A 15,127-nucleotide genomic window follows, 5' to 3' on the forward strand; every position below is an offset into this window, starting at 1 on the left:
GAAGGATTGTTAAGACCTGTGGCATCGTTATTCAGCGGCGAAACCGGAAGAATGAAGCTCGCAGATAGAATCTGTGACAGAAGAATACGCATAGGTTTTTTTTGTTGATGACTAATTTATTTGTCCGCAAAGAAAACGATTGCCCGCTGGCTTTTCCGAATTCAATTAGTTTCTTTCGAGATTGGCGCGTAGCCCTGCAGAAATCTCCCAGCGATACTTTTGTGGCCTTTAGTAGGCCTTTCAGTGAAAGGATCTTTTCTCTTGTTTTGAACGATGAAAACTTGATAATAATGGGGCGAGTCTTGCCCACCACAAAAGAGCCAAGACGATGTGCCCTAGCAATTGCTTCATCAGATATTTCTAACTTTAGATGGTTTTTAATAAGTCCGCGGCCAAGGATTTCAGTTCGTGCCCATCTTTCCGAAGCGTTATTAACAACTCCATAGAACAAAAGGTTGTCCCTCCTGATCGATACTCCAAGTCGTCAAGCCTTGATTTTAATTCTGAGTTTTCGGTACTAACGGCAGTAGTAACTATATTGGATATGTCTGTGGGAGGCGTGGAAGATTGAAGTGTTTCTACAACTGTTTCAAGGGTTAGCAATCTGGTTGACTGGTCTGACACTTTGTGAGTGAGGGCTTCTTCGGTTGCCTTAAAGTTCCGAAAAGGAACGCATTACGTCTTCATGGCGGGACTCAGCTAAAGCGGATAAAGCAGCATTGGCAGCGAAGACTGGGCTAGTTACATCATCAGGCTGAGGATTCATCTCTACATCCCCGCAGAGAAAGAGCAGTTTAGAAGCGTGCCCACAGTCACAAAAAAATGGTATATAACACGCTCGGGCTCGGCAGGAGCAGCAAAATAGACGTTATTTGAACACTTGCAATGCAGTGACGGACTGCCACTAACCTGCACATAGAAGAAGGAGACACTGAGCGGCGAGCGCGTTTTGGCTGCTCCTCCGTGCCCACTGAAGGCGGCGAGGCCGTGCTAGTCCTTTAAGTAGTGGCGCCGTTGTGACGTTGCGTTTGACGTGTTGAAGAGGGAGGCGTGGCCGGTCTCATGGCGGTGACGACAGCAGAACCCACACTGCTCGGCTGATGTCGAAGATGCGTGCACTCGTGCTGACGATATCTAATAATCAGCAGCTTGTGGTACCGGGCCTAACAATCCGCCAAGGAAGAAAATCTGCACATAGAAGAAGGAGACATTGAGCGGCGAGCGCATCTTGGCTGCTCCTCCGTGCCCACTGAAGGCGGCCAGGCCGTGCCAGTCCTTTAAGTAGTGGTGCCGTTGTGACGTTGCATGTGACGTGTTGAAGATGACTTGATGACGATCGCAAGGTGTTCGTACTTGCAGATGCCCCACACTTGATCCAATGCGTTAGAAACCGCGTGCACACGCAAAAAAAAAAAAAAAATTCTTCAAGCTGCTGAAGACCGCTTCTTCTGGGCTCACTTTGACAATTTACTAATTGCAGACACCAGCAATCCAGGTTTCTTGCGCGTGTGTCCAAAGTTGTCATCTGCCCACCTGAACCATACAAATGCCAAAAAAAAAATTGCCTGAAGCTGGCGATACAGATCTTGAGTAGAAGGGTGAATGATGGCCTACACTACTATTCTAAACGAGATGTTTTTGGACTGGACATTATCCAAGGAACAGTAAAGTTTACCATGAATTCAATGATCTGTTTGACGCGTTAAAGAGGCGTTTTCCGGCACAAGGCATAATGCGAGATATCAAGGACTTTGAAGTCTTAAAGTCTTTCTCCACATGACTTGATTGTTGGGAAACAGAAGTGTCTGCAGGAAGAATCCTGAAAGAACGCTTTCTAACGGAGTCAATGGTTGAGGGACTTCGAGTGACAGTTTTGTCTACAATAACTACCTACTTACTCTAAGTGTGCCACTTCAAGTATGTGCTGACATCTCGCTTCAACGAGGACGTTTTGGAACGCTTTTTTGGAATTATTCGCCAAGCCGGGAGTCAGAACGATCATCTTTCTATGCCAACTTTTCTCCAGTTGTATAACATGCTGTCTCTTTACAGCCTGGTAAAGCCCCCAAAGTTTGGTGACTGCATCATCGCAGATGGCTGCTACAATCGTCCCCTCACGCTATAGCATCTCACAACAGCCTTCCGATCCAATAACGGAGAGTCAAAGCTGGAAAAGCTGAAGAAAAAACTTGACAAGAACGTAGATGATGAAGTGGAATGCGAGACCCTTTTTGACCATGTTTACTCTTTGCCAAAAGCAGCGGACTGTATAGTCTACTAGATAAACGGCTACATATGCCGCAAGCTCTTAAAGAACACATCATGCGAACAATGCACCCGTGGGCTGCCAGTCTCACTTGTAAGGTCAGACCGCCCTGAAGCTTCCCTTTTGAACTTGAAGACTAAAGGCAAGTTGATTCATCGCGCTATTCACATCTTTCGCATGCTGCAATCTGCAGAGAGCGTCTTTCAGAACGCTGCAAAATGTTCTGCATACTGCCTTACGATAGGTGAATTGCTTGAGGAGCACAACTTTTCTTTTCCATGCCCGCAGCACAAAGTCGATGTGGTTGCACATGTTTTGCACTACTATGCCTCCATGAGGATGAGGCAATACGCCAAGAAAAAGCGACTCAATTGCAGCTAGTCGCACAATTTAAGAAAGTGGCTAAACTCGTTTAGAACCTAGCTATGAAGAATGCCGCGGGGATATGTTCACCCTACACTGATAAACTTCCTTTCTTTTGGTTTGCAAGTTGATTCCATGTTGGTTTTTTGTTGCCTGGTGAATTTTGAATTACAAAGAAACAAGAAAGCAATCAGCGTCTCCTAGCTATCATGAATATTATATTAAGGAGCATGCACCCACTTATTCAATTCAACGCTATAAATGCATGAAAGGCGAAGCATGGTTCATAAGAAACAAGCAGCCTTTGCATTGGTGCTTTAAGAACTCTACTATTCATGGAGCCCGCTTGTCAAGCGCGCAATATTTAAAATTTTCTGTACCATGATTGTTGTCTACACAACAATGATGGCACAGGTCACTGCATTGCGCAGGAGAACATCGTACGCGGTCTGCCCAACATACTGCCTCCGCAGGAGAAATGAAAACGGGGACGCTGCGTATAGTGACGGCAGATAGCAAATCTTAATCTAAACTGAACTTGCAAACTGAATTGTCAGCTGCTCCAACAAAAATGCGAACTGCGAGCTCCGCGTTGAGCAAAATATACGATTTTTTTTTCTAACATGCAGCACGCGTTGCGGCATTGTCAAATAATTCTATAAGCTTTCGGGTAATTAAGATACTAACCTCGATATGAGAGCGTTAACACATACACGCACTCTGAAAAAAAAAATGGCGGTCGCTTAGCGCGGCTATGCCAGGATATACATAGTGAAAGCTAAGGCATATCATGGTTAGCCTTGGTTAATCTTTATTGCAAGTCCAGGTTAGTCTGGTTGTCTACCTATGCAATTGCGCCGTCTAGCCAGTCGTTCAGCGCGCTGTTCGTGTGTTCCCTGCGCGATTCGTTTCCTCTTCATCTCGTTACGATGTCGAGTCCAGGCCTCATCCCGCTTATCAGAATTGTCGCCGTCCATACTGCTGTCTCAACTCTAGTTGCGGCGAACGCGATCTCTCCTTTTTAATCCTCAGACATGCTATCAGGCATGCGACGTAGCTGGAGAAGCGAGCGGACGCTAGCGCAGCGACGAGGAACGCGGTCTGACGAGGAACGCGGTGTCACGTTCTGTGCCTCCTCGGTGCCCGGCCACGGCGAAATCGCAAGTTCGCGGCCGGTAAAGTTTTCGCTATAAAATGCAGGCTGAAACGCTCGCGCTCGGGGCATGTCAGCCTCCGACGCCAGCCACCTAACCAGCCTCCTAGTCGCGTGCGCCACCTGGCGGCTCCCCAACATAAGTGAGACGCGCTGCGCGCTGCCGTCGGACCACCTGTTCTTACACCGTGGTCCCACCATTTCGTTCCAGGCTACCGACGTGTCAGGTACCTCCCCGGACATGCTCAGCGAGCCACCCGCCCCGAAGAGTAAGTTGGATATTCTGCAATTTCTTTCGCAGTTACCGCTTGCATTTCACGCAGAGTGGCTTACAGATGTCAGGAATACAAGCGACCTAGCGTTTTTTCAAAATGAGGGCCTCTCTATGCCTTTCGCTTCGAAGATCGTAGAAACAAGCACATGTCACGGACTTTGGGCAGACGCAAGAGGCGCTGCAGCATTAAAGACGCGTTCGTGACGCGGGCGTTGACAAAGTGAATCATTTCGTAGAATTATGTGAAACTTGAATCGGGTTGCGATGACAGAAGAGGATGGTGCTCGTGCTGTTCTTCGACGTGCGCGCTCGTGCTGACGTGGAGAACGTGATCGATCTTTCTCGTTCTTCGCTTCGAGCGAGACCACGCGATGCTGCGCGCGTTGGCTATTCGAAGGCGCCAGACGCAACATCGAATTTTTACAGCGAAGGCATTAAGGGCTGCTTCCCCCAGGAAAGTGCGTCTCCGTGTGTCCACGCAAAACTGCAGCCTTCTCCTGCGGCGTCCGCGTCAGACGCCACCTGCGTTTTCTCCTTCAGTTTCTTGCGAATGCTCTGTGGCTCTCAATTTAATATAGGTATCTTGGAAAAAGAAACGATATTAGTAGTAAGACGCCTCTATCATTACACTGAGTTTCATTTACTTGTCATAATTAGTTAGTTGCCAGTGAATTTGTACACGTTTCAGAATTTCCGTTTGCTGTCAATACATGGCCGTCTACGGAGTGAGTATGGTTACAGAAAACGGCTGTAACTTGTTTTATCGAAAGTGTTCGCAAACCAAATTATATGGGGATTGGCCGCTAAGAATAGTCTAACGAGTTTCATATACTTTTTGTAATTAAGTAGTTGAGAGTGAAATTTTAAGTATTGTGTAATTCCCCTCTTCCATGCGGCAGTACTTGCACACGTCACCACTTCATAAAAGAATAACAATCACTCGACAGTCTAAAGATGTATTCTTTGTCTGTGTCCAATAATTATAATAATAACAATAATACACACATAGATGCGTCCATTGAGGTAAAACGCACCACAGCTTCGCTCCTTGTGCTTCTTCACAGAGTGGAAGGGCTGACGTTTCTTTTAACTCGGCTTTAGGGCAGGGCTTTCACGTATGCACTCAAGTGTCAGCCTGCGCCCGCAGCTTTTTGCGATGGAGCGCATTCCAGATGTTATTCAGGGTTAAATGTCGTCCGTGCTTGTGCCTAGACCAGTGGAACGCTGCGTCGCACAGCGAAGCACTTCTAACTGCAAAGCTACTGCTGGGTTCAAGGCACACGGCTAAACACGGTGATGGCCGTGCGTTCTTATAACTTTCCCTATATTCTCAAACGCTGTCTCTAAAAATTGCCACGAACGCACTGAAATTCAGTTCCTCGCAGCGCACCGACTCGGCGTTATCGACAGAAAGTGCGGACGATTCCACGTAGGCCTATTACACATTCAGTTGTATGCGTCGAGGGGATGGTCACATCTACTGTACCGTATTAAAGCAATTTTGTCGATCATAACGGTACATTTGTTTCTTATGCTGATGGCACAATCGTTTTATTGCAGAAAATTTGTAATCTTTTATAGAAATTAAGGCTAACATACGCTGTCTGATTTAGAACGCTGGTGCACTATCAACTGTTTAACAATCAACCATGAGAAAATGAAATTAACTTTGTACATGCGTAGAGGGAAAATGTTGAGCGCTAATATGAATTTACGTCTTGGTGGTCAGCAGTTAGAGATGGTAGATTCTGCTATTATCCTTGAAGTACACATTTCGAAGCACCTTACCGGCAATTAGCATGTTCATCACCTCCAATCCAAACTATAACCTGCCATTGGTGTCACTGTGCGTATGCGACGCATTATCCCTACTGCGGTGAAGGTAATGCTCTATAATGCTCTGGTGATATCTGTCATGCAGTACTGCGTCCTGGTGCGAGGCACAACTGGTGCGACAAATCTGCACGAGCTACATAAAGCCACAGCTACAGCTACAAGCTGTAGCTACAAGCTACAGTAAAGAGCCGTGTGTTACATAGCTGACATACATTATACTTATTCCACAGAACCCCTTTTTTTTTCTAGATATGAAATTATTCCTGTGTATTGCACAATTATACGTTGATCTTGTGTTACAAATGTTTTGTTAAATTTGGTATTGATCGTGCCGTTAACCAGACAAGAATATGTGTAAATACAAGTATTCCTTGGACTAGATATAAAGGACTTTGGTTGGCATCCACCGCTAGAACTTCCTATGACAAACAATGCTTTTGTCCGACACACTACCTTCGCTGCTAAACAAATTAAACCCACAAGATTTTGGTCCTTCATGTAACCAAAACTGTTATAATACGATTTTGCCAGCTTACTTATTTGGACTGGTACATGCGTTCATCTTTTTATGCTCTTGTTTACCGCTGTTGTTCACGTTGTTGATTATTGTATAACCACTTTGCTTCTGGAATCATTTGACGTTTTGTTGCTTTCATTTTGTATTACTTGTCACTCATACGTCTTGTCCACTTTGAAATCCTTGTGTTTGACTGGCCACCATCTTGCTGCACTGCCAACTTGTAAGGGGTGGGGACGTCGTCAAGATGTTCGACGTTTCAGTCGCGTACTCCTCCTTTTCAAAGAAAGTAAAAATATGATTGAATGATTGATTGATGTTTCGGACAGCGCTGTTGACCTCAAACGCGTAGGAAATGCAATCCCATATACCAGTTGTCGAGCTGCAGCACTAAGTACGCGTTCGTATCGCGGGCGCTGAAGGAAAACTGAACAATTTCGTGGCGTTATTGAAAGATTTACTTGTAAGATTTCCGGCATGAGGAATAATTTGTGCGCACTATGTTTTTCGTTTACAGGAGTGAATCTGGCGACAATGCAAGTGGTATCACGTGCGCTTTAGATTGCTTCAGGCGAATGCTGCTACGAGGTTTTTGATACAGTGGGAGCATTGATTATATGGTTAAGCAGTTACACAATATTGCTGTTTTTTGTTGCATTTTAATGAGGCTTGGAGAGATATGCACGAAGACTTCTTTTCTTTAGTGGTCACTTCTGACGCTCAGGAACCTTCCGTAGGGTTGTTATGGCACATTCGAGAGGTCGTTTGGGTGCTGTGGCAGCAGTGCACTGGTGTTCATGTAAAAGAGCAACTAAGCGTTACTGCTAGCATACATGAGCTCCGCTGATGATGCAAAAAGAGGGCCCTCACTTAGCATTTGCTATGTGCTCGGAAACACATCGTTAAATTTGTTTTTCACCACTTTCGCAACAAGATCCGAGTGCTCTCCAAACGGCCACCTGATTATGCCATTAGGATGTCAGCTGACCATGATTCGCAAATGCTGAAAACAATAGCGTAGTCCCTAGGCCTTCTCAGAATAGTTGTGCTACCCTTATCATTAATCGCTGCGCTTTCCGGAAGCAGTGCGTCAAGCTCTAGCCCAGAGAAAGACATTCGACGAGAGCGGACACTTCTATAGAGCCCAGCACAGCGGCCGAATTGATTGCAGCGCGCCAAGCGGGTGGGATTAATTACTCCTGTTTTCGGTTTTGAGCGTTTTGAACACTAGGTGGCACACGCTACGCCGGTTGCACTACTCGGCGCCTTTTCTTTTGTAGTCTACTGCTGAATCGGGCCCGCATTTGAAAGCTTTGATATGCGTCTCTTTGCGGCTAAGCTGTGCGCCAACAAGGCTGCGCACGTGAGCCCATCTTTAATGTGCGGGCGTTATCAGTGACGCTAGTTTCTTTATCGTAGCCTCGTTGAGCAGCCTTGTTCGCGCATGGCTTGGCCGAAAAGTGAGGAACATCATAGAGTGTCCTACAATAGAGTAGAGGGAACTCTGGCACTGCACTCGTTGGTCCACCATGGGAATTATGGGTTGCGGAGGAATCCAAGCATGTGGGTTATACACACGGCTCTGGGCTAGGTCGATCTAGTTTCCTTCACCACCTTCCAAGCAGGCGAACGTTCTAACCTCATTCATGACAAAGAAAGGCATACGCCGACCAAGTAAAACTTTTTAAAAGCTAGTCCTTTCGGCTTCCACACGGAAGCTTTGGCAAAAAAGGTTGAAGTGAAGTTGAAACAGGTTTTAGCCTGTAGTGCAAACACTGTGCGCAAGATGGTGGGAAGGCTCCATTTCAATTGAGCGTGTGCCTTGTTATTGCTTCTCGAGGGACTCCAGGTACAGTCGTGTATTGCCGGTTTCTTTCCTGACCTATTAGGCTAGGCTTCATCCAGTAAATATTGCGTTTAGTCGTTCATGCATGCACTGCTAATGCATTAGAAGCTACTCTTCTCTTATCCACATCGTTTTGATGGAGGCTCAGGCGCTGTTCAACGTTACCCGTCTCCCCGATGTAGAGAGACTCGCGATCCGCACAGCGGATCTTGTAAATAACGCAAGGAAATACTTCATCCGGCAGCTTGCCCTCTTGACTAACGAGTGCACGCCTCAGTTTGTGCACAAGAACGTCAGGCACCTCAACGTCGCATTTGCGTAGCACGCGTGATAACGTCTCGCTTATCCAGGGTACGTGAGGATGGGAGTGCGTTTCTTCTCGGACGCGCAATGACACCTCATCCAAAGGGGCGGAATCAGTGCATACACTGTAATATAATATACAAGCTTAAAAGTGAAGTGTAAATATGTCTACAGCTCCCACCTTTGTATTCAAAACGGGCGAAAGGCCAGATGCGAGTTATAGAATGATTTACACCCTTATTCACTTTTAACGCTTTCAGTTATATTGCCGTGTAGGTTGGCTCTTACTGGGGAGCTTGCTAATATATTTTAAAAATTTGACAAGGAATGTGCTCAAGGCTCGTATGCCCACGGTCATCTAAGTAGGGCTGGTATCACGGCAGCAACATCTAAAACATGACTGGTCATCTCCATATCGCGGGTATTCCGGACTGCAATAAATAGCGCTGCATAGTTCGCACATGGAGCCATGTTCAGTAATATTGCTACGGGATAGTATTTCCAATGACGAAGAGCCGAGCAGTAAGAAGACGACGACGACGATTGGAAGCTAGCGCGGGCTGTTGCCTCTTGGCCAACTGCGGCGTATTGCCTTGTAAATATACTTGTAAATAGCTTTTCGTCGGTGTCTTCCTGCGTAACATATCTGGTGGAGGTGGACATTCCCTGTACCTCGTCACGGAGCTTCGCAGTGGATGGTACGTCGAGCCTTCCTTCATGGCTCCCGGCGACGACAACTCGACTCCGCCGGCTCCGACACCTGCTGCCACTTCGACGACCTACATCACTCTCCCCGCTCCCCGTGATCCTGGCGTATTCTCGGCAAAAGATGGGGAAGACGTCGACGACTGGATCAGCCTGTACGAACACGTCAGCCGCAATAACCGGTGGGACCCTACTATCATGCTCGCCAACGTAGTCTTTTACCTCGGTGGCACACCTCGAGTTTGGTATCGGACCCACGAAGATGAGCTGACCAGTTGGGATTCGCTTAAGCAAAAGCTTCGAGACTTGTTCAGCAACCCCTACGGTCACCAACTTGCCGCGCAGAAGGCGCTTTCCGGTCGTGTGCAGATGTCAACGGAGCCCTACGTCACGTACATTCAGGACGTCTTGGCTCTGTGCCGCAAAGTTGACGCACACATGACTGAGTCCGACAAGGTATCCCACATCCTCAAAGGCATTGCCGATGACGCCTTCAACTTGCTCGTATTTGACAACGTGGTGACGGTGGATGCAGTTATAGAAGAGTGCCGCCGCCTGGAACTCGCCAAAAGCCGACGTATCGACCAACAGTTTGCCCGTCTGCCCAACACCCCAGCGACATCTTCCTGTGCCGACGCTCCTCGTCCCAACAACACTGGCGATGTTACCAGGATTGTCCGGCGTGAGGTCGAGGCCGCCTATCCGGCTGCCTTCGACTTCAGCCCCTCCAATGCACCTGCAGTCACTGTTTCCCTGATTCAGCCAGTTGTCCGCCAGGAGTTCGCCAACATGGGTATTCACACCATCTGCTCGGCCCATCGCCCTGATACCCACCCGGCTTCTTCGATTCCACCCCGTCCAGCACCTTCTTACCCACCACGTTTCCGCAACCCCTCTGAATGGCGCACTGCAGACGACAAGACAATTAGTTTTCACTGCCATCGAATTGGGCACATTTCTCGGCACTGTCGCAGTCGCTGGAGTTCCCTGAACCAGTCTACATATACTGCCTACTCTCGCCCCCCAGGTGGCCTTTCTCGTCCCTATGCTGCCCGCTCAGATAATGCCGCCACCGATTCTCCTGCGCCGAACCGCCCCTATTCTCGTTCGCCTTCGCCCCAACGACGACAATCTCGCTCCCCCCATCCCCGTCGCTCCTATTCGCCGACTCCCTTCGGACGCCGCTCCCAGCCGGAAAACTAGACGATGCAGCGCCTCGAGGTGACGCTGCATTGCTCCCTACGTCGCCAAATCCTCTCCTGACGTTACCCACTCATCTGAACCTTCTTGACGTGCAAGTCGACGGTGTTCCTGTATCTGCTCTCATAGACACTGGGGCGCATTTATCGGTAATGAGCGCTGACCTCCGTAACCGGCTGAGGAAAATAATCACGCCCGCCACGACGCCTGTTGTCCGTGTCGCCGATGGCGGAACAGCCCCTGTAATTGGTATGTGTGCCGCCCACGTCTCCTTCGTCGATCGCTCCACTACCGTGCTATTCACAGTCATCGGTCACTGTCCCCACGACATCATCCTCGGCTTAGACTTCCTCTCCGCACATTCTGCTCTCATCGATTGCTCCGCCAGTACTCTCCGCCTCGACCTGCCTGTTCTGGATCCCGCTGAACAACACCTTACTCGCCTCAGTTCCATCGACTTCGTTCGCTTGCCACTTTCGGCACTGACTTACGTTGACTTCGTGTCATCCCCACCAGTCCCTGACGGTCACTACATCGCGGCTCCTATGCAAGACGTCCTCCTTACACACGGGATCACAGTACCTCATACAGTTTTATCTATTACGGCGAATTGCGTCTGCCTGCCAGTGGTCAATTTTGGCTTGACGACACAAGTGCTGCCACGCGGGATGTCTCTGGCACAACTTTGCCCATTCGAGGATCACTCTGTAGCATCGATTTCAGTAGACGACAATTCAGCCGATCCTCCTCTACCATCGCAGTCGGCAACTTGTACCATCGCCAACTTACAGAAAATGATTGCACCCGACATGCCGCCCGAGCACGCTCGTGCGCTCTACCGCGTTCTGATTTCCTGCCAAGATATTTTTGACTTTAACGATCGTCCTTTGGCACAAACAACAGCTGTTAAACATCGCATTAACACCGGCGATGCCCCTCCTATTCATCGCCGCCGGTATCGAGTATCACCGGCTGAGCGTCAAGTTATTCACACCGAAGTTCGCAAAATGCTTGCCAAGAACATTATTAAACCGTAATGTAGTTAGTCCATGGGCGTCACCTGTTGTGCTGGTAAAAAAGAAGGATGGCTTATGGCGCTTTTGCGTGGATTATCGGCACCCTAACAGGGTTACCAAAAAGGACGTGTATCCCCTACCTCGGATTGATGACGCCCTTGACTGCCTCCACGGTGCTCGCTATTTCTCCTCAATTGACCTTCGCTCCGGCTATTGGCAGATTGCCGTATACGCTCTCGACCGCGAGAAGACTGCGTTTGTAACACCCGACGGTCTTTATCAATTCAAAGTGATGCCGTTTGGTCTATGTAACGCTCCTGCCATTTTTGAACGCATGATGGACTCCCTTCTTCACGGTTTCAAATGGTCCACGTGCCTGTGCTACTTGGACGACGTTATAGTATTCTCATCAACATTCGCTACGCACCTCGAGCGCCTCTCAGCAGTCCTGGACGTTTTTTTGGCGAGCCGGTCTGCAACTCAATGCATCGAAGTGCCAATTAGGCCGTCGTCAGATTACCGTCCTTGCACATCTCGTTGACGCGAACGGAGTGCAAACGGACCCAGGCAAGATCCATGCTGTTACGCACTTCCCTGTTCCAAAGTGTGTCAAGGATGTGCGCAGCTTCATCGGCCTTTGCTCGTACTTCCGCCGTTTCGTGGAAAATTTCGCGGCCATAGCACGACAACTAACCGAGCTTTTGAAGAAAGACAGCCCTTTCCAGTGGGGCGATAACGAGGCCTCTGCATTCTCGCTTCTAATCGACCTTCTCACAACGCCTCCCGTTCTGGCCCATTTCGATCCTTCTGCGCCTACCGAAGTCCGTACTGATGCCAGCGGTCACGGAATTGGCGCAGTACTGGCACAACGCCAGCGTGGCCACGACCGTGTTATCGCTTAGGCCAGCAGGCTCCTCTCGCCCGCGGAGCACAACTATTCCATCACTGAGCGTGGGTGTCTGGCCCTAGTTTGGGCGGTTGCGAAGTTCCGCCCATACTTATATGGCCGACCCTTTTCCGTTATCACACACCATCACGCACTTTGCTGGTTATGCTCATTGAAAGATCCTACAGGAAGACTTGGTCGCTGGGCCTTACGCCTCCAAGAATATTCGTTCTCTGTCACCTACAAATCTGGCCGACTACACAAGGACGCTGACTGCCTGTCTCGCTACCCGGTAGACGAGCCTGACGACGCCGACAGTAGTACCACCGACGGCATTTTCTCTGTGTCTGCCTTCGCTAACATCGCCGATGAGCAGTACCGAGACCTATCGCTGCGAGTACTCATCGAGCGTCTGCGCTCTAAACCTACCGACGCATCCGTTCGCCGATATGTCCTCTAGGGCGGCATTCTGTACCGAAGGAACTTCCTCCCTGATAGCCCTGATCTTCTTCTTGTCGTGCCAAAGCATCTACGACAGACTGTGCTCTTTGAGATGCATGACGCACCCACTGCAGAACATCTTGGGGTAACCCGCACGTACGACCGCGTCCGCCGCCGCTTCTATTGGCCTGGTCTCGCTCGCTCCGTCCGACGCTATGTTGCTGCCTGTGATCCCTGCCAGCGTCGGAAAACACCTCAGGTGCTACCTTCCGGTCATCTCCAGCCGATCACCGTCCCTGTGGAACCGTTCTTTCGTGTTGGATTAGACCTCCTCGGTCCCTTTCCCACTTCATCCTCTGGGAACAAATGGGTAGCCGTCGCAACTGATTACGCCACCCGATACGCTATCACGCGGGCTCTCCCTGCCAGTTGCGCCACTGACGTCGCGGACTTTCTCTTGCGTGACATCACCTTAGTGAATGGCGCCCCGCGACAGCTGCTTACTGACCGTGGTCGTAACTTGCTCTCGAAAGTTATCGCCGACATTGTGCGTTCCTGCTCTATTCAACACAAGCTGACTACCTCATACCATCCTCAAACCAATGGCCTGACAGAGCGGTTAAAGCGTACTCTTACCGACATGCTGTCCAAGTACGTTTCGAAGGACCACCACGACTGGGACGTTGCTCTTCCTTACGTCACATTTGCTTATAATTCTTCCCGGCACGACACCGCCGGATTTTCTCCATTTTATCTACTCTGCGGTCGCGAACCGACCTTGCCCCTTGACACGGTACTTCCTCCTCCTGCTACCTCAACAACCGAGTATGCGCGCGACGCTATCGCCCTCGCCGACCATGCACGCCAGCTTGCCCGTGCTCGACTGACGGACTCGCAAACCACGCAGCAGCGTCAGTACAACGCCCGCCACCGTGACGTACAGTTTTCACCTGGTGCACTCGTGCTCCTGTGGTCGCCCTCTCGTCACGTCGGACTTTCAGAAAAGCTCCTTTCGCGATACACAGGGCCCTACTGCGTGCTGCGCCAGGTGACGCCTTTGACGTACGAAATTGCTTCCTGTGAGCTCAACCTCGTCATCTACTCTGGCATCTAGTGATGTCGTGCAGGTCAGTAGGCTCAAGACCTACTGCACTGCTTCAGAGTCCGGCCTTTAGTCGCTCCGGGACGGCGCTTTTGCCGCCGGGGGTAGTGCTACGGGATAGTATTTCCAATGACGAAGAGCCGAGCAGTAAGAAGACGACGACGACGATTGGAAGCTAGCGCGGGCTGTTGCCTCTTGGCCAACTGCGGCGTATTGCCTTGTAAATATACTTGTAAATAGCTTGTCGTCGGTGTCTTCCTACGTAACAATATCGGCAGCGATATCTGGGCACCAAACGCGCTCACGGGCCATAGCTTTACAGTGAGTGAGACCTTGGTGACCTCACGACGTGGATGCCGGATCCACGGGGAAGCGTATAAAACTGTCTTCGCAATCGGGTCACTGTTCAACACACGATCTCCAGGAACGTTCCAGCAAACTGTTGCATATCTCCACGCATATCTAACGCACCTATTGAAATGTTAGTAGAGCTATGCTGGGTCTTGTCAGTCGCTCTGAAGGAATTCACTGCAGCCGATGCAAGTTCTTTCGGTCTTGGCGCAGTGCTGCTAGAAACTCACATTTATAGGGAACTTTTTCATCCAGATCCACGACACCTACTGAGTAGCGTTATAGTTAAACTGAGAAGGAAACTCTGGCTGTAACATGGGCTGTCGAACGGCTGGGCGAGTTCGTGCGTGGCATCACGTTCGAGGTGCGAACGGACACCCAGCCACTGGTACCACTGTTTGAACAAATGGAACTGGAGAATCTCCTTCCTAGAATTCAAAGGCTTAGCTCGAAACTGATGTGCTACCAGTTTTCCTTGCTTTATGTTCTGGGAAAGTTGCTTACCACTGCGTACTCCCTGTCTAGGATACCCTTGGTCGAGACCAGTAGACACTATGGAACTCCTCCCATCTGACACAAGCAGGTGCGGGTTTGTACCGATAAATGTCTGATTCTGATCTCTTATATCCAGCGAGGGTTGCCTCAGAAAAACAAAATGCCACTTCACGTCACAAAGTGTGGCCGAGCTGCCAACGGAATCTCAATATTTGATGGTCTTCACTTCAAAGGCACCTGCATTATCGTTTCTCTAAACTGAGACCGTCTGTGTCGACACTTCTCGACGAGGGGCACCAAAGTGTCAATCCTCGTAAAGCTAAGGTCAGTGAATATGTGTGGTGACGAAATATTGCAGAATAGTTCGCGATGT

The 15,127-nt window shown here is 49.3% G+C and overlaps 1 protein-coding gene across 5 annotated transcripts in view; it reads left to right on the top strand.

Annotated features, from left to right (window-relative positions):
- The first annotated feature begins 3,778 nt into the window (after positions 1-3,778).
- LOC129382503 (uncharacterized) overlaps positions 3,779-15,127 on the top strand; it is a 204,514-nt gene continuing 193,165 nt past the window's right edge. For 4 of the 5 annotated variants that reach the window (XR_011895170.1, XR_011895171.1, XR_011895172.1 and 1 more), the window contains exon 1: positions 3,779-4,051. The gene's annotated coding sequence lies outside the window, so the exon portion shown is untranslated. The remainder of the gene's footprint in view (positions 4,052-15,127) is intronic. The other variant, XM_055066556.2, reaches the window with a different exon arrangement.

The sequence above is a fragment of the Dermacentor andersoni genome, chromosome 6 (assembly GCF_023375885.2).
Source record: "Dermacentor andersoni chromosome 6, qqDerAnde1_hic_scaffold, whole genome shotgun sequence".
Taxonomy (NCBI): Eukaryota; Metazoa; Arthropoda; class Arachnida; order Ixodida; family Ixodidae; genus Dermacentor; species Dermacentor andersoni.